The 20,254-nt window shown below is 38.6% G+C and overlaps 1 protein-coding gene and 1 pseudogene across 3 annotated transcripts in view; one reads left to right on the top strand and one right to left on the bottom strand.

The window, feature by feature from the left end:
- NR2C2 (nuclear receptor subfamily 2 group C member 2) overlaps positions 1-20,254 on the top strand; it is a 103,962-nt gene that overhangs the window by 27,942 nt on the left and 55,766 nt on the right. The window lies entirely within an intron of this gene.
- LOC130543637 (cytochrome c oxidase subunit 7C, mitochondrial-like) lies at positions 3,156-3,468 on the bottom strand (annotated as a pseudogene).

Here is a 20,254-nt window from a genome sequence, read left to right as displayed (position 1 = left end):
TCTGTGGAACGTGAAGCTGACACTTCAGATAAAGCGTTGCTGCGCATTAAATATCTCACTGTTTTCTGGCTGTACCAAAAAAATAAATAAATAACCAACCAGCAAATGATTTTACCTGGAAAAAAAAGTCATTTACACCTTAAAAATGGGACGAGGTGGGATTCCTTTCTTAAAAGCATTACTAGAGCTACTGAAAACACTTGTGTCTACAAAATAGTTGCTAAAAATATTCCTCTGGGTTGTACAAGAAGGAGACAGCCCCTGATAAGACGGGTTATAGGATAGTAATCAAACTTGGCCTCTTTCTCTCCTGCTTCATCAGAGGCTGGACTCTCCTCATTCTTAGTTTCTCTGTCTTCTACGGGAAAACCATCTTTAGTTTCCTGGTAAACTACTCTCTTTGCTCCCCTTTCCCCCTTTGTGCACTTTTTTCCTCTGAAGATTTATGCTTTCCTGCCCTTTTGGCTTGGTTTCCACTTCAGGTTTAGCTGACAACCTCCTGTATCTCCTGGGCTCCCGACTCCACCCATTCAGAGGAGCTGACCTTCTTCCTTTGGGCTACCTGGCGGGCAGGGGCAAGCCACACAGAGCCTTTGCTAGGCTGGGCCACTAGAGTGGCTGTAACCCACCGCGGGGGTGGGGGTAGAACCGATGGAACTATATGGCAGCTTTTTGTTGTTTCATGGATGCAATAGGTTGTCCTGTTTCTGTGAGGGTGTTAATTGCAGTTTTTTGCTCTTTTTAGTTTTCCTTTGCTTCTTACATGGTTGCTGTTCTATCTAAGTTCTTTTGTCTCTTTTAGTTTCTTTCATATGAAAGCTTTCCTCAAACGGTTAATGATCCTTATTTTTGGTTCACATTTAAGAATGAAGCACTTAAAACTGAAAACAAAAAAAAGTGTTTTGTGTGTACGGCTTGTCAACTAGTTTGGTTTGATTTTACTTTGGGGTGATTAGATAGTCACCCACACATTTTGTTTGGAGGGTGCCCCAGATATCACTATCTGTAGGTTTCTTTACTGAAGCCATTCACTTTTTCTTGTCAAGAATTCTTCATTTTGGGGATGCCTGGGGGGCTCAGTCAGTTAAGTGTCTGCCTTCGGCTCAGGTCATGATCTCAGGGTCCTGGGATCAAGTCCCACATGAGCTCCTGGCTCAGCGGGGAGCCTCCTTCCCCCTCTGTCTGCCACTGCCCCTGCTTGTGCTCCCTCTCTCTTTCTCTCTCTCTCTCTTTAAAAAAAAAAAAAAAAAGAGGGATGCCTTGGTGGCTCAGTCGGTTAAGCTGACTGCCTTCACCTCAGGTCGTGATCCCAGCTCCCTGGGATTGAGCCCCACATTGGGCACCCTGCTCATTAGGGAGCCTGCTTCTTCCTCTGCTTGCTGCTCCCCCTTCTTGTGCTCTCAAGCTCTCTCTCTGGCAAATAAATAAATTAAAATGTTTTAAAAATAAAAAAGAATTCTTCAGTTTTCTGTCTGAGGGATATACGCCTATTGCCAATATTTTTGTTGTTGTTCTGGTGGTTGTTTTAAAGCCGTGGCACAAGGAAGGAGGTTTGGAGGTTTACCTTTCAATACTTTCACTTAATCTACCTCTTTGAAAACAGAAGACAGGGCTCCTTCCTTCGCTGTGAAACGCTGTTTGATGTCCCTGGGTCTGGGGCCTCTTTGGTTCAACTTACCCGTAGACTTTATTTCTTCATTCTGCGGTGAATGAGGAGATGGTCATTATGGTGGTGAGTTCCTGGCTGCACCACAGACAGCCAGTCCCCTAGATTTTAGCCTGTTTCTCAGCCCAGCTTTCTATGGGACTAGTACTGAGCCTTTCCAGGGTAAGAATTAGTTTCTAGCCCCTCTGTAGTCCCTGGAATTCACCTTTGTTCATTCTGCTGAGTCAGTTGCTTCTCTTTCTTTCTTCCTTCCTTCCTTTTTTTTTTTTCTTTAAGCTGGGCAAAATCACAGATTTAACTGTATCCATATTTAAGCAGTTGTTACATGGTTATTGAAGAGTGTAAAGATAGGCCCTGTCACATAAACTGAGAGAAAAAAGTTTTTTTTACGATTCCAGCAAATCAGTAGTTTAACATTAGGGGTACATAGGAAGTCTAATGTTCTGGTGAGAACGAATTTAGGCAGCTATTGTTTTGTTGCATGAAGGGATGTAGAATCACCCAGAGCAATTTTTCAAGAATCCATAAATACTTTCTTGTGACTATTCTAGTTTTTAAATATTGGTTTAAAAACTGCAGCTCCCCCAATTACCCAAAAGTCTAGTGCTCAAACGGACCACCCATTTACAGCCTCTGCTTTACAGCATTCTTCTAACACCTGTGGTATTCCAAAAGTGACCAAACTAGGACTAAAACATTCAGCAACTACCTTTTTCCTGCCCCAATACAAAGCCCTAGGGACTAAGTCATTACATTTTAAGTAGTCTAGCAGCATTTCACTCTGATTCACTGATACAATTACTAATCAGAGCTGTGTTATAGTCCATTTCTACTAAAGTTCCAGAATGAACTTGGAATATTTCCTATATTCTATCTTACATGCTATTATGTTTCATTTCAAATGTTCTACTTCCATTCAGTTTAAACAAGACTAGTTTTGGTCAATAATAGCAAATTTATCAAGGCAAAAATTTTAGTTTTAGATTACAGGTCTGGAGGGGAAAAAAAAGCTCTTGGACTTCACTCTATATACACTATTGATTTTCTTCATGATTAATTATCACTCATGAAGAGTAACAGTTTTACTGCTTCAAAGTAAAAAAGACTAAAAGCACCTTCTTCCTCTTTTTCAATTAAAATTACTATGGGACAAAAGTCAAGTTTGCATTTTTTATAGCATAAATTACCAACAAGGTCCTGACCTAGTAATCAAAAATTAAATAAAATCTCAAAATTTAAAACCAAGAAACAAGCTAAATCGCACACATATTTCGACCAAACAAATGTTAGAATATTTCCCAAATGAAAATGTAAGCACAATTATTATATTCCACGTTTCACAGAAGAGGCATTAAGGATTCGTGCCGTAAGTTTATTTATAAACATATTGAGTATATTGAATTCGAGAGTTTGATCCATTTTTCAAAGAAATTGCACCTTTTAAAATGCTCCTTTTCACATCTGTTTAATGGATTAATTTAAAACATCCTTATTTCTTAAGTAGGTGATGTCTTACTATAAAAAAAGAAAGGTACAACAAATCCAGATCCAAAGTACACAGTCATCATAATTAGTAACCGCCACATGTTTTCCCCTGAAAATGGCAAATTCTTCCCAGGGCCCTCCTCATAGCGGCTCCTGCGGACTACAGAAGTTGTGAACCTCCGAATACTCTATCCCAACATAGTGCTTTTGGAAGTTCTGCAAAAGGTGCAGAGACCCAGGACGGAAGAAATGGCAGCACCACACCAAGTCCTGCTCCCACTGAGTTGGTTTCCATTCCACCTTCTGCTTTCCATCTTCCTGAAGTTTGTTAGTACTTGTGATCCGCTGTCACCTTCTTGACTATCCTTTTTGTCCTTGTGGGTCTGTACATTTTTTATCCCTGACTCGTAACTTAAATGTGACTTGGTAAAGGAATAGAGATGATAAATGCATGTGAGTATTTGCTGTATTTAACTGGAAGTTAAAAAAAAGTTAACTGGAAGTTAAAAAAGCAGGGAAAGTACTACTAGTAAAGCAAACTGTAATTGTTCACTGATTGATAGGTGTTCCAAAAATATTCATTTATCCATTCAGCAAGTAGTTAAGGAGTGATTACAGTGTGCTGTGCTAGGCATTGTTCTGGTTTTTGAGGTAAACATTCTGCTCACATGAAGCTTCTCTTGGAAGCAGAAAATGAACCTAAACAAAAATAAAATGTCAAGGGAGCAGTAAGTGCTATAAAGAAAAGTGAAAAGATAGAAAGTGACAGGAGTTACTATCTAATAAGCACATTCAGGGAAGACTTTTCCAGGAAGAGTGAAGGTGACATTTAAATGGAGACCCAAATGAAGTAAGAGTGATCCTTGAGATTATCTGGGTGTGGGGTGCATTCCAGGCAAGAAAGAGGGGAGCATGCTTGGCACCAGTGACACTCAAACTTGCTGAAAGTGAAAAAAGATTTGTTGGAAGGATACTCACAGAATTGAATCTCAGGATGTCCGACCAGGCTACATGGGAACTGGAGAGCTGTCAGGTAGCATCTCTTTCCAGCTCCTTGTGGGGTCACATGATCACTCTTCTTTGGTATGTTCTGAGAGTCTAGTCATTTTCTACCGGTTCTTCAAGGACTAGCTTTTTCTATGTTCCCCAACAATTTGGGCTTATACATGGCATCAAATCAAGCCCTGACCCTTTATGATCTTATAACTTGACCTTGGATTACTCTCTTACTTCCATGAACAGGGCAAATCTTTCCATTTACTTGTTTTCTTTATTTTTTCACAAAGGTATAGCACATTTTTTATTTTATTTGCTTCCTACTACTTTATGTTCTATGATGCTATTTGCAAATATATTAAACTTTTTTATTTTCCAACTCTTGCTGGCATATAGAAATGCAAGTGATTTTGTTTATAATTTTTTTAATTGAGCAGTCTTTGAGCAGTCTTTCTCTTATTCTAATAATTTCTCTGTACGCTCACTGGATTTTGTTTTTTCTTCCTAATCCTTATGTTTTTGTCTTGCCTTATTATCCTGGCTGGGATCTCCAGTACAGTGTTGAATAGAAGTAACAGGTGGCATTGCCTGTTCCTCATCTTAAAAGGAATGCTTTCAACAATTCATCATTAGATATGATGTTTGTATGAACCTTTACTCTTTATCAGTTAAGGGCATTCTCTTCTGTTCCCAGTTGAAGGAAATGTTATACTCAGCAGATGTTGGATTTTATCACCTTTTTTTTTTTTTTGGCACCTACTAAGGTGATCATATGATTTCTCTTTTGATCAGTTACTATAGTGAATTAGATTGATTTGTAATGTTAAGCCCATCTTGAGTCTGAGGTTAATGTCAAACATGATTTACATACACACATTGTAGACTCATTTTGCTAACATTCTGTTTAGGAATTTTCCAACTGTGCTCATAAGTAGGATTGACTTTTAATTTTTCTTGTATTTTGGTATCAAGGTTAGCATAGGCTTTTAAAGGGAATTGGGAGTAAGTCCCCTCCTTTTCTACTTTTTGTGATAATTTATGTAAAATTGCAATTTTTTTGGATCTTGAATGCCTGTAGAATGCACCAGTAAAATAATTAGGGCGTGAAAAGATTTTTAACTACTTAATTTCTTAAGAATTAAAGGACTGTTCAGATTTGTTATTTGTAATTGACTTAGTTTTAATAAGTTGTACCGTTTTCTAAGAATTTGTTTTTTTCTTAGGCTTTCAAGTTTATTGGCATACGATTATTCAAAATAACTTTGTTTTATATTTTAATATTTGAGTCAACTCTAGTTATAGTCCCTTTTCATTATTTGTGTCATCTCTTTTTTCCTTGATTGGTTTCACGAGAGAATTATTTTATCTCTAATTAACGTATGTCTTTATTATTTTCTTCCTTCTGCTTTTTGACACTTACTTTGATATTCTTTTCTAAATTCTTAGGATGGATCTTAGCTTACCGATTTCTCAACCTTTCTTCTTTTCTAATGTAGGCATTGAGCTATCTGCTATCTTCTGAGTAGAGCTCTAGCCATATCCACTTTCAGGCAGCCAGTGATTATCTTCTACTTCTTTTAGATTGATTTGCACTTTCTAGAATTTTCTCTGAAAAAAATCATACAGTATGTACCCTTTATTGTCTGACTTCTTTCATTCTGCATAATTATTTTCAGACTCATCCATGTTTTATATGTATCAGTAGTTTATTCATCTTTTTATGGTGTATCCATTATATGGAAATACTGCAAGGTGTTTTTTTTATCCTGAATGGATAAACATCTTTTTTTTTTAAGATTTATTAATTTATTTGAGAGAGAAATTGTACACATGCATGTTTGCACAAGTGGCAGATGGACAGAGGGAGAGGAAGAGGGAGAGAATCTCAAGCATACTCCCCACTGAGCGTGAAGCCTGGCACAGGGTTCAGTCTCACAACCCTGAGATCATGACCTTAGCCAAAATCAAGAGGCGGACACTTAACTGAGCCACCCAGGCACGCCCAATAAACACTTTTATCCTAACTGGAGAGACATTTGAGCTGTTTACTTTCTTTTCTCTTGGATAGATAGCTAGGAGTGTATTTGCCTGGTCATATCTGGTAATTTTTAAGAAACTGCCCAATTGATTTCCAAAGCAGGTGTACCATTTTATATTCCTCCCAGCTGTATATGAGTTCTAGTTGCTCAACAACTTTGCCAACACTTGGTATGGTCAGTCTTGTTATTGTTAGGCATTCTGGTAGATGTCTACTGGTTCCTCATTGTGGTTTTGCTTTGCATTTCTCTAATGATTAATGTTAAGTATCTTTCATCTGTGTATTTTTCCATCTATGTATTATTTTTCATCTGTCGAAATCTTCTGCCAATTTTTTTGAGTTGTTTACTTTCTTACTAAATTTTGAGAGTTCTTTATGTATTCTGGGTGTATGTCCTTTATCAGATACATGGTTTCCAAATATTTTCTTATAGTCTGTGGTTTATCTTTTCATTCTCTTAACAGTGTCTTTTGAAGAACACAAATTTTTTATTTGGATGAAGTCTAATTTATCAATTTTTTTATTTTATGAATTATGCTTTTGATGTATCAAAATCTTTACCTAACTCAAGGTCACAAAGATTTTCTCCTGTGTTTTCTCTAGCAATTTTATAGTTCTAGGTTTTACTTTTATAATTATCTTTTTGTAATTTTTTTAAAAAGACTTATTTATTCACACGCGCGAGAGAGTGTAAGCAAGTACGAGTCAGGGGAGAGGCAGAGGGAGAGGGAGAAGCAGGCTCCCCAGTGAGCCAGGAGCCTGATGTGGGGCTTGATCCCAGGACCCAGAGATCATGACCTGAGCTTAACCGTCTGAGCCACCCAGGCACCCCTGTAACTTTTTTTTTTAACTTAATAGAACCAGAAAATCTAGTTGTATGATAGCAGTTCTTAAAATTTGTTTTAGCTTGGTGTGTTACCTTCCAGGCTTTTTTCCTAAGTATTTATGTTCACGTATATATAGCTACAGAAATATATTTGGCTCTTAAACAACATGGGGGCTATGGGTCCCGCACTGACCTCCACACAGTTGAAAGTCCATGTATAATTTTTGACTCCCCAAAAACAACTACTAATAACCTACTATTGACTGGAAGCCTTATTGGTAACATAAAATAGTTCATTCATACATACTTTGTATGTTGTATATATTATATATCATATTCTTACAAGAAAGTAGAGAAAAGAAAATGCTATTAAGAAAATCATAAGGAGGGGCGCCTGGGTGGCTCAGTTGGTTAAGCGTCTGCCCTCAGCCCAGGTCATGATCCCAGAGTTCGAGGATCAAGCCCGGCACCAGGCTCCCTGCTCAGCAGGGAGTTTGCTTCTTCCTCTGCCCCTCTGCCCCTGCATATGTGCGCGCTCTCTCTCTCTCTCTCTCTCTCTCATAAATAAATAAAATCTTTAAAAAAGAAAATCATAAGGGGGGTTTGGGGGTTGCCTGGGTGGCTCAGCCAAAAGAGCGTCCAACTTTTGTTTTCTGCTTAGGTCATGATTTCAGGATCTTGGGAACACCCCATGTTGGGCTCCATGCTCAGTGAGGAGTCTGCTTCAGTTTCTCTCCCTCTCATCTTCCCCCTGCTCGTGCTCTCTCTCTCTCTCTCTAGTAAATAAATCTTTTTTTAAAAAAGAGAGAAAGAAAGAGAGGCTTTCAGTGGATTCGCTGAAGCGGGTTTACCCAACTTGGGCCCCGGGATCATCTCAGATACCCAGTGAAGAGAATTCCCAGGAAGGCTCAGCTGCCTCTCAAACTATCTCCAAAGTGTTAATAAAGAACCTTAGTAAATTGACTCTCAACCCTAGTACCAGACTCCTTCCCCTTTACCAGAATATCCTCCCCGGCAACAGGATAGAGAGAAGAAACCACAGGGGCTTCTTGACCGCATTCTCAGCAGCAGGACGGGAGGTGGAATATGGACTTTCCTAACTGCTTGGAAAGAAAGGATGGAAAGGATGATGCAATTGATTCAATACCAGCGCTGCCTCAACCAGCGGTCCATGCTTCAAAAAAGATCTTACAGAAGGAAACTGAGGGTGAATCAAGAGTGGGAAGATTTAGATGTAGCTGTCATTATTGCCTGTATCATAGAGATCTTTCTGAGGATACCAGCATGGAGAATAAGTATGACATGCAGCCAATGTAAACATACTTTATTCTTGTACTGTTTCTTCTTGCTAGTAATTTTAGGATCATTATGCAGCAGCTTGGGAAAGCAGCTCTATGTTAGGACAAACTGTCCAATATTTTGATAATGTATGATATAAGCTGCCTTTTTTGTATCTTTTCCACCTTGATACCAGTAATTTGTGAGGAATCCTGTAGTTTACGTTTGAATGACTTCAGTATACTTTCACTTTTTTATTTGACCTAAGGAAACAACAGGTTTGAGTGTTGCCTGTGTGTTTGAGAAGCCTGAAGTCATTAAGATAAAACCTAACGTCAGATTGGAAGCCAAGTAACTTGTGCAGAAGGACTACACAGAAAACTTCAGGTGGTTTGGTTAGAGCATAATTAGGGCAGGATGCATATGCTAGATTTTCTGGTTTTCAAAAATTATAATAAAAATTTTTTGATGTGCTGTTTAAATTTTCAGTAGCAAATGTGTAGAGAATCTTATTAAAACTTATTTGGGGAAAAAAGCGGGGGGAAAGAAAGACAATCATAAGGAAAAGAAAATATATTTACAGTACCACACTGCAGGTATTGAAAAAAATTCACATGTAAGTATACTGACGCAGTTCAAACCCATGGTTTTCAAGGGTCAACTGTATATAGGTTTTTAAATTTAACATAAATGGAATCACACTAGATAAGATGTTCTGCAAGGTGCCTTTTTCATTTTGTCTCAAATGTAGTGATTGATTTCCAAAGCAGATTTACCATTTTATATTCCTACCAGCAGTGTACAAGAGTTCCATTGTGCAAATCTATATAATTCTTTTTGCTATCATAAGTATTACATAAATTAAAGCTCTGTTTATTTAGCCACTCCACTGTAGAAGCACATTTTTGAGTTGTTTCCAAATTTTCTCAGACCTAAATAGTGCTGCAACAAACATCTTTGTGTATGATGTTTCCTTGAGCTCACGTGGGTATATTTCTCTAGACTAGAAGTAGAATGACTGAATCAAAATCTTTCTGGGTGGAATGTTACCTTCTAAGGTGTGTTTTTGTTATTGACAGCTATCACATAACCTTATATACAAGAAGTAGCTGGGCCACTGATTAGCTCAGTTGTTAATTCAGTAAGCACTCATGGAGTACATACTTTGTGACCCTTCCTCTTGGAGGTTTTCACTTCCTTCAGACGCAGTACCCCCTTTTTATTGCAGTATTTCTTAATGACCTTTTACTATGCCAAAATGATACTCATATTAAATATACCCATTCATACAGAAATAACTTTTCAAAAAGACAGTTTAGTACAATAACTATTTTCAAAAGAAGCAATTTATTATAAAGTAATATGTATTTCATGTAAATGCTCAGTCACAGCTATCATAGAAGATGTATTGGAGGATTCTGATAGTTCCACATACTTAAATAAATTATGACTTAAGAGTAGTAAGAAGATGAAGTTATTTTGTAAATGAAATACAGATTGTGCGGACTTAGAATAAAATTAGCTTTACAATGAATAAGACTAAACTGACTTGTAGTATGGTAAGAGAAAAAGAGTTGACAAATGGAGTTGTCGAAAACGAGAAAGTGAAGAAGTATGATGGACCTTATGTGGAAGTATTGTGCCAAAATAATTTCCTGTGGTATGTATGTCTTAGGACAGAATAGTAACGTTCTATCTTAGAAAACATCTCTTTTCGTAAAATCTCACTGCATTTGAGATGTGTACCTTTAGTGTCTGATACCTTAGAAAGACTCTGGAGATTGTATCCTTTTATTGGTCACAGGAAATGGGGGATTAGAAATGAAACCATTTTGTCTATAAACAAACAATGAACATCTGCTATAGGAGGACATAACATCTTAGGGTGATAGGTTCAGCTCTACTCATTTGATTTCCTCCAAAATTATAATAGGAAAGCTCTGTATTTATATAATGCATTGTACTTTATTGCCTCATTTTAATCCTCCCATTATCCTGTGAATTAAGAGATATCAACATCACATTTACAAATGAGTAAACAAAGGCTTTGAACAATTAAGGGATTTGTCCAAAGCCACCCAGACAGGAGCTAGTGTTCTAAGTGTAATGAGTTTCCCTGTAACTAGCTGCCTACCGGGATGATTCAGTTTAGATTTGTGATTGCAGAAATACAGCCTAGTTTTAAAATATCTTCAGTAGGCAAGGAGAATTCCTTCTCACAGTACAATTTTATATATCATCTTATGAAAAAAATATTTTCTTGAATGGGTAGAAAAGGAGTTTTTCTTTTTAAAATGAAGAAAAGTATGGAGAACACTCATTATTTCAGCCTTGGGGTGGAAAAATAAGATCGTTCATAATACCAAATTCTAACAATATTTGCTGATTTTAAAAGGTAACTTTTTTGGAAATAGGGTTTTTTTTTTAATTGATTATAAAAGTGGTAAAACAGTCTGGAAAATTTGAAACAGAGAGAAGGAAGCCATATTTCTACAATTTTACACATCTCTCACTATCATTTTATTACTTTATCGCTTCCTTGTATAACCATTCTACCTCTGTCACTCTTTATCCTTCTTACGGTTACTTTTCTCCAAAGTGCTCATCATTATCTGACAAACATAGAAACTTCTTTGTCACAATAGAACGTAAAGTGCAGAAAGGCAGGAACTTTGTTTCATTTGCTGTTGTCTTCCCAGTGTTTAAAACACTTTCCAGTGTGTAGAACACAGTAAGCACTTAGTACTAAGATTTCTTTATTGGGTGCCTGGGTGGCTCAGTCAGTTAAGCATCTTGACTCTGAATTTTGACTCAGGTCATGATCTCAGGGTCATGAGATCGAGCCCTGCGTCAGGCTTCACGCTTAGCAGGGAGTCTGCTTGGGAGTTTCTCTCTCTCCCTGTGCCCCTCCCCTTGCATGCATGTGTGTGCGTGCTCTCTCTCTCTCTCAAATAAATAAATAATCTTTTTAAAAATTTCTTTTATTGAATGAATAAAATTTTTTTGGTCTTTTTTTCTCATGCATGTCATCATTTGTAATCACAGCGTGCACACAACTTCGTAGTGTGATTTCACAGAATAAATGTAAATATCCTTTCCACAGGTTGCTACATAGCCTGCATGACGAACATTTTTCATAGCTACATAATATTGTATCATAGCTACATAATATTGTATCAAGGGAGCATAGTATAACCCATCTCCTAGTTTGAGACATTTCAGTTGCTTCTGACCTTTGGGTTAAATATATCCATTCTTTACCAGTCAAGGGGCCCAAAGCAAATAAGAACAAAAACCAGCTGTTGCTGGGACACCTGGGTGGCTCAGTCAGTTGGGTGTCTGCCTTAGGCTCGGGTCGTGATCCTAGGATCCTGGGATTGAGCCCCAGGTCAGGCTCCCTGATGGGTGGGGGGTCTGCCGCTCCCCCTTCTTGTGCTCTCTCACTTGCTCTGTCAAATAGATAAGCTTTAAAAAACAAAATGAAACAGCTATTGCGGACTTAAACAAAAATGGGCTTCTTGAAAAACATTGAGTTAAAATATGTCTGAGGATAGGGGCGCCTGGGTGGCTCAGTCGTTAAGCGTCTGCCTTCGGCTCAGGGCATGATCCTGGCATTCTGGGATTGAGCCCCGCATGAGGCTCCTCCACTGGGAGCCTGCTTCTTCCTCTCCCACTCCCTCTGCTTGTGTTCCCTCTCTCGTTGTCTCTCTCTCTCAAATAAATAAAATCTTTTAAAAAAATATATATGTCTGAGGATAGATGGATGGATGGATTGGATTAACTTGACAAAGTTACCAGGAAGGCTAGAAAAAGTAGCTTTGCAGCTAGGAACTGCACACAGATCTCACTAAAGAGCCAGTTTGGTGAAGCTGTGACTGCACACCACAACACTGCCAGGTTGGCCACGGGGCTTTTTCTGTTGCCAGTGCAGAGTCTTCAGCTTCAACATCTGATTGAACCCCTGCCCACTAGGGGAAGCTAGGCCTGCAGGTATCTGGCATTTTCTGCTTCTACAGTTGAAGGTGGGCTCGACTTCATCAGGACTTTTGAGAGAGGGAATTTCTGTATTCCTTAGAAAAATAATTTAGGAGCATGCACTGATAAAGCCATTTCTGTATATACGATAATTTGGATTTCTATATTTAGGATAAGGTGGATTCCCAGAAGTAGAATCACCAGGTCAGAGAGCATGAACAGATTTTTATGATGAGAAGAGTAGACCTTTTGGCTTAAACAGTTGGGCCTTGGAGTTTTTTCTTCCTTATATTAATCTTTCCTTTTACACATCATTTATTGGCTTTGCTAAATGTTATCTTTCTTAGAGCTTTAAATACTTGTTGAGTTGGAGGGACTTTTAGTCTCCCTTTTTATAAAGGAGTGTCCTCTCCCCCCGCCCCCGGATTAATTTTTCCCTTTTGGGTTCGGGTGCCTAGGTTTATGCTAGAATCTGAAAAATAGGTGGCATAAGCCTTTAACTTAGATTGTTTTAAGTTAGTACATATACAAACTTGTGGAGTAGAAATTCATTTATAACACTGAACTTATTTTTTTTTTAATTTCATTCTTCTCAGTTCCCCCTTCTCATCCTGTATTAAAGTTAATATCCATAAAGCCTCTTCTTACCACCACACCCCCTCAGGCTTTCATTTGTTTTGTTTTGGTGATTGGCCAGCCTTCACTTCAAATTATTTCTTTGTCCAGGTACTAAAACAGGTAGTGAGTCCCTTGTCAAACAGAAGGCTTAGAGGCAGGTGCTCTGAGTATTAGTTATAGCCCCACCTCAACTGTGACCTCAGGAGCTCGCTTTCCTCTATAGCCTTGGGGGAGGGCTGAGTCTGAGTCTTGAAGCCTTTTGAGTGGCCAATTATTGCGCCCTCATTTGCAAGGACTATATGTGCTCACCTTCCTGCCAGAATGGGAGGCTGCAGAGGCAAGAACTCTAACCTGAATTCACATGCCTGGCACACGTTGGGTGGGTGTAGTAAAATATTTGTTAAATGAGCCAGGTGCTGTTTTTCTTATAATTGTTTTGTATGTAATGTAGATTGTTATGTTGCTTTTCTTTTGAATAGAGTAGTAACTTGCAAAGACCCCGTATCTTCAAAAATGATGTCTTGATGTACTATGAAGTTCAAAATGCTATATGCAGAATATGGTGTATCTGAATTCTCCAAATCTTCCCTCTACTCTTTATAGTTTTAAAACTGTTTTGAGTTGGTTGGATTCCATGGTAACATGCTCAGGAGCTCTGGAAAGGTGGTCTTTAAGGGGAAGCCAGTGAGGATGGCGGGGGGGAGGGGGGGAATGGTGCATTTAGCAAAGGCAACAATCTAGGTGAAGGGAGAACTTTGTAAAGCCAAGTACACCTACCTTAGAAGCAGTTAATCATATTATTAGACAAACTGCCTCAGCAGCTGGGGAAACGGCAGGAACATGTCAATTTTGCTTCCTTGGTTACAGGGAGTGATAGTGTACTTGACCTTCAGCAAGCAGGGTCATAGAGAGGGCATCTTTAAACAGCTCTGTCTGGTTTGGGTGAATGGAACCTGTACTGGCAGTTTGAAAGCAAATGCTTGAGTTTCCCCCAGCCAACCCTTGGCCCTTTTGGTTGGGCTCTCTGGCCGGGGAGGTTGCTGAGGGAAAATGTAAATAAAGCTGCAGGGAGCCATTGGCATGGTAAGTCTAAGTGTCCTAAAAAAAAAAGACTGCAATTTTGTTTTCGTTCTCTGTTTCTGGTAGAAGCCTCCTTGTAATGCAGTGTATTTCATAGGTACTTGTTTTTAGAGCAATTGGTAAAATAGCAGGGGGATCAGGAGAGGCTGGATTTAGATACCTATTATGTATTTTGAAGGAATTCAATTTAGTGTATGTTGCTGTGCTTAGCACCTAACAAATTATGTCTTCATAGGAACTTGTATTTGAGTATGCTGGGTAAATTCAGGTGGGGCAAAAGCTGCTTGCTTATTTGTTATTTTCAACAGGTTAACCTTCTTGTCAACAGGGAGTGGCTCTTAAACATCTTATTGTTTTTACATAATGTGGCTAGTGATTGTTGGCTGTTTGGATCTTTGTTTTCGTGCCAAGAAATATAGGGCTGTGATTTTATATTTTTAAACATATTATCAACTGGAAGATTTAAAACTGATTAATCAGTTCTGATATAAATGAGGCTGACTTGTCATGTTCAGTTTTAAATCCATCATTGACTCCAGTATAAAAAAGAGTCTGACTTACCAGTCATCAGGAAAATTTATTTGTTAGGAACACAGCACTCTGGCATTGTAAGGTCCTAATCCTTTGTATGAGGGGAGGGATGAGCACTTTCAAGACCGGCAGCCTCCTGTGGATTCCTCTCTCTATGCGCAGTTGCAGCACAAAGAGGACTTAACTCTTTGCCCATTGACCCTTCACTACACTTATTACTTAATGGCCCTTTGAAATAAGAATAAAAGGAGGATGTGGTACATTTTAGTTCAGGCTGAAGGTATCCCATGGCTGAAACCCTTTACCCTACTTAGGTATTTACATTGTTCATTATTTCGCTGGGAATGTTTAGAAGTCGGAAGTTTGTGGTTGAGATTTGTAACGTATTAGGTCTGCATGATCTTTTTTTTTCCACGGGGTGTGAACTTGGTTGCCCTATTAGTAACCCATGGGAATGTTGCAGCCAAAACTCAGAATAAATTATGAATTTAGGGATTCTAAATATTTGCTCCTTAGCTCAATGCTGTGGGCATTCTCTTCAACCTAGATGTCCATCTTTTAGCATGTAAACCACAGAAATTCTTCCTAAGAACTTTTTCCTTTAAAAAATGCTACCAAAGCAGTGTCATCTTATGATGGAATAGAGAAGGTTCTCACTCCAGGGTAAAAATGTATGAACTTTCTTAGCAGCCTCATAAACCCAGGTGTGTCAGTAAAAGCCTGTGCTCCTTGGGTTTATGTAATAAACTGCCAAAGCAGGTGTCGTGCCGTATCTGCAGGATGTCTGATTAGCAGACAGGCATGAGAGTAGAATAAAAGAAGAGAAGGTCTAGGCAGAGTCCCAGGATCAAGGACCATGAAACAGACTTCTTACTCATTCCTGAAGTTAATAAATGTTCATTCACTAAGCAGTCATTGTGGCCCTAAAATGAACCTGACCTTGGGAGTAAAAGGAGAAATAGAAAACGTTTCGTACTGCCCTCTGAGGTAAGACTTAACCAGGCAGTTACAGGAGGTGCCTTGTGGAGAGTGCTAAGATGCAGGAGCTCTGGGCGCCCAGAACAGGACCTGTATTATCAACTTGGGGGATCAGGAGAGGCTGGCTTGTGGAGCAAGGCTTTTATTAAACTCTTTAGACAGTAAACATTTGTGTGTCGGGCACACAACTTTTTTCAAGATTTTATTTGTTTGTTTGTTTGTTTGACAGAAAGAGCAAGCGAGCATGTGCACAAGCAGGGGGAGCCGCAGAGGGTGAGGGAGAGAGAAGTAGGCTTCCCGCTGAGCAGGGAGCCCGATGCAGGACTCTATCCCAGGACCCTGGGATCATGACCTGAGCTGGAAGGCAGATGCTTAGCATGGTTTACTTTAGAAAAGATGCAAAATAGAACAGCTGATTTTACCCATTAGGTGTGAGTGAGTCAGAGACCATGCCCTGGAAGGTCTATGTCCAAACATACTTTCACATCCTGCTTGCTCATGGTTTGAGTCCTTTAGGAATAGCCATTTTCCTGTTAAAATGCAAGTGTTCTGGCCAGGGTATAAGGCACACCTGGGTGTTGCCGGGCATTTATACTTCAGTATGGACTAATGATCTTGTCCTTTGCAACTTGAGTGGATTGAAGGAGGAGAAAGTAGACTAAGGCTGAGGGCCCAAGACTGACATCAGTACTGGAAAGGTAGGCAGGAAAGGATGGAAAGGAGATGCTCCCACTAGTTATTTTGCATCAATATTTTTATGTCCTATTTCTAAATTGGCCGTGCTAAATGATATTCAGCAATATGCTTCTGGAAAAAAGTAGATTCCTCACCTAGATGTGTACTTAAAATATCAGGCTCTGAATTCATACAGCTGCAAGAATTTCTGAGCAGTCCCATTGTGGCATCACTTCGCCTTCAAGCCAGATCATATCAGACTGCGCCTGGTGCCACCAGAACACACCTCTCTAAAGGTCACAGGGGATCCTAAATATTTTTCCATTAACCTGTCACCTCCAGAGTTAAGGATTCCTCTGCTAAATTCAAGGGATATTTTGGGTTGTTCATCTAATCTAAATTTGTTACTGAGCTACTGGGAGCCCATTGCCAACATGACCCAAACCCCTTCCAGGCAAATTTGTAGAGGCCCTTGGGCTTCTCATACAAAAGGAATTATAAAATTTATAAGCATATCCTTTAAGAGGTGAGGGAACCAGGGTCTAAGGAGTTAAACTGTAGCTCACACAGAAGTTGGCAAAGATCAGTCTTAGCACCCAATCTGTGCTGCTTCCACTGTAGCCGTCCCTCTTCCCCGGCACGTACTCTTACGGCAGAACCACTTTTGATGGCTCTGCACACGCAGCATGCAGCAAGCTCTAGGGGAGCAGAGGGTTACTGCATAGCAGCTTCAGCTGAAGCATGGACAACAGTCTCTTTTGGCTTACTGACATAGAAAGCTTCTTTGAGACCTTATGAAATACTTCTGAATACTATTATTCTTTTAAATAAACTTTATTGTAGTGTACATAAGTTCACAATTCATAAGTGTGTAACACAATGAATTATCACACAGAGGACATGTCCATGTAAACACTGCTCAGGTTAAGAGCAGAATAGAGGGGTGCCTGGCTGGCTCATGAGTCGAGCCCCATGTTGGGCATACAGATTATTTAAAAAAAAAAAAAAAGCAGACTAGAATTTCCTTCCTCCTTCCAATTACTGCCCCTCCTTTCTCCCTAATGGTGATGCATTATCCTGACTCCTTAAATAATTTTCTATTTGTTGATTTTATTCATTAAAAAAAAAAGTAAGATCTCTGTTAAGATATAATTCATGTATCATACAATTTACCTAAAGTGTATAATTCTGTGGCTTTTATTATATTCATAAGGTTGTGTAGCCATCACCACTATCCAGTTGCAGAACATTTTTCATTATCACAACAAGAAACTAAACCCTTTAGGTGTCACTCACTTACCCCCAATTTCCTTATTCCCCAGCCATAGGCAATCACTATTTACTTTCTGGGCTGTTTGGTGTTTTTTTTAACTTGCCTATTCTGGACATTTCATAGAAATGAAATCAGACAATCTGTGGCCTTTTATGTCTGACCTCTCACTCAGCACGTTTTCAAGATTCATCCACAATGTAGTTTGACTCAGTACTTCATTCCTTTTTTTTTTTTTTTTTAAGATTTTATTTATTTATTTGCCAGCGGTGGCGGTGGGGGGGGGGGGTACGGGAGAGTAAGAGAGCACAAGCAGGGGGAGTGGCAGGCAGAGGGAGAAGCCACTCCCCAATGAGCAAGGAGCCCGATGTGGGACTTGATCCCAGGATCCCGGGATCAGGACCTGAGCCAAAGGCAGATGCTTAACCAACTGAGCCACCCACACATCCCACTTCATTCCTTTTTATGGCTGGATAATGTTCATCGTATGATACCACATTTTATTTATCACTTGATAGACATTGGGTTGTTTCCATTTTTTGACTATTATGAATAATGCTGCAATGAACATTTATGTACAAGTTTTTGTGTAGGCAGATGTTTTTATTTCTCTGGCGTATATACCTAGAAGTAGAATTGCTAAATAGTATGACAGCTCTTACGTTTAACCATTTGCAGAACTGATAACTTTTTCCAAAGTGTCCATACCATTCTGTATTCTCCCCAGCAGTGTATGAGAGTTTCAGTTTCTCCACATCCTTGCCAACTCTAATTATCTTTCTTTTTTATTGTAACCATCCTGATGGGTGGAAAGTGGTATCTTCATGTGGTTTTGATTTGCCTTTCCCTAATGACTAATGATGTCAAGCAATTTTCGTGGGCTTATTGGTCATTTGAATATTTTCTTTGGAGAAATGTTTGTTCAGCTCCTTTTGCCCATTTCTAAATTTTTCTTGGTATTCTTATTACTGATTATAAGACTCCTTTATATGTTCTTGATACAAATCCCTTATCAGATATGTGATTTGCATATATTTTCTCCCATTCTGTGGGTTACTTTTCCTTTTCTATATAGTGCCCTTTGAAGGACAAAACTTTTTCATTTTGACAAAGTCCATTTTGTGTATATTTATTTTGTTTATTGTGCTTTATGTGTAATAGTAAGAAATTATTGCCTAATTCAGGGTTAAGAAGCTCTACGCCAAGTTTTCTAATTTTTGTATATGATGTAGGGTTGAATTTTTTTTAAAGATTTATTTGAAAGAGAGCATGAGCCTGAGTTGGGGAGGGGCAGAGGGAGAGAATCTCAAGCAGATTCCCCACCAAGCACAGAGCCTGGTGGCCCAGTCCCATGACCCTGAGATGGTGACCTGAGTCAAAATCACAAGTCGGATGCTTAACCTGCTGAGCCATCCTGGTGCCCCTTATATTTTTTTTATAATAAGAAAAAAAAAGAATTTTCTGTCCAAGGAGAGCTTCACTATTACAGTTTTATCATATGTAACAACAGTATTTATACACTGTTTATAACTCAGGCTTTAGAAAAATTTTCAGGAAGCTTGTGATAATAGTAATAGTTACTGTGTGTTGAATGGAATTAATACTTAACATATTATTCATTAACTTTCACATCAGTCTCAAAAAGTAGTCATAATATGTCCATGTTAAATTCGAGGAAACTGAAGTTTAGAGGGTTTAAGTCACTTGCTCAGCGTGACAGTACATATTTCAGAGCCCAGGTCTGGTGATTCCATAGCCTGTGGTACTCATATTATGTTGATTGCTTTAAAATGTCTTACAGGTAAAGTATCTAAATCAGAAAGTCAGCATATTATTCTATCAGTTAAGAATTCCATATATCTGAAATTGGTAAGATTAACTTGCAGGGTAATAATAGATTCAACCAAAATTCTAAATGTTCATTACTAAAGAAGGATTTAATAAATGTGCTCTGTTAAAGTGACTGGCTAGTCTTTTCTTCATAATTACAAATAAACAGAGCTAGCAAATATGTGTACATGGATACTGGGAGATGTATTTTGTAGGATTTGCCTATCCTGCCTATATCTGAGCTCAGAAGTAATTTATATGAAGCATTTTGTGAACTAAACATCATTATGAGAATATTGTATTCTGTTGTCTTTATAATGTGATCTTTTTGGTTGGTAAAATTAATGCTATAAAAGAAAATATCTTTTCATAACTACCCCCAGCAATTCATCAATTGTGATATGCTTTATAAAACTGAGATCTGTTTCACTTACCATAAAATTCACCCTTTAAAAGTATATAGTTTTGAGGTACCTGGCTGGCTGAGTTGGTAAAGCATGTGACTTTTGATCTCAGGGTTGTGAGTTCAAGCTCCACATTGGGCATAGAGCCTATTTAAAAAAAAAAAAAAAGTATATAGTTGAATGGTTTTTGATACATTTGCAATGTTATACAGCCAACGCCACTAATTCCAGAACATTTTCATCATCTCCCAAAGAAACTCCATACCTATTAGCAGTTATTACCCCTTCCTTCATCCCCTCAGTCCTGGGAACCACTAATCTACTTTCTTTAGCTATGGATTTGCCTATTACAAACATTTTATATGAATGGAATCATGTAATACGTGGTTTTTTATGACTGATTTCATCCATGTTGTAGCATGTATCAGTAGTTTATTTCTTATTACTAAATAATATTCCATAGCATGGATATACCACTTTTTTTTTTTTTTTTTAAGATTTTATTTATTTATTTGACAGAGAGACAGCCAGCGAGAGAGGGAACACAAGCAGGGGGAGTGGGAGAGGAAGAAGCAGGCTCCCAGTGGAGGAGCCTGATGCGGGG

Source organism: Ursus arctos, unplaced genomic scaffold, assembly GCF_023065955.2.
Source record: "Ursus arctos isolate Adak ecotype North America unplaced genomic scaffold, UrsArc2.0 scaffold_14, whole genome shotgun sequence".
NCBI classification, from domain to species: domain Eukaryota; kingdom Metazoa; phylum Chordata; class Mammalia; order Carnivora; family Ursidae; genus Ursus; species Ursus arctos.
Note: the sequence above shows the minus strand (reverse complement) of the source record. Positions and strands in the feature narration are given on the sequence as shown.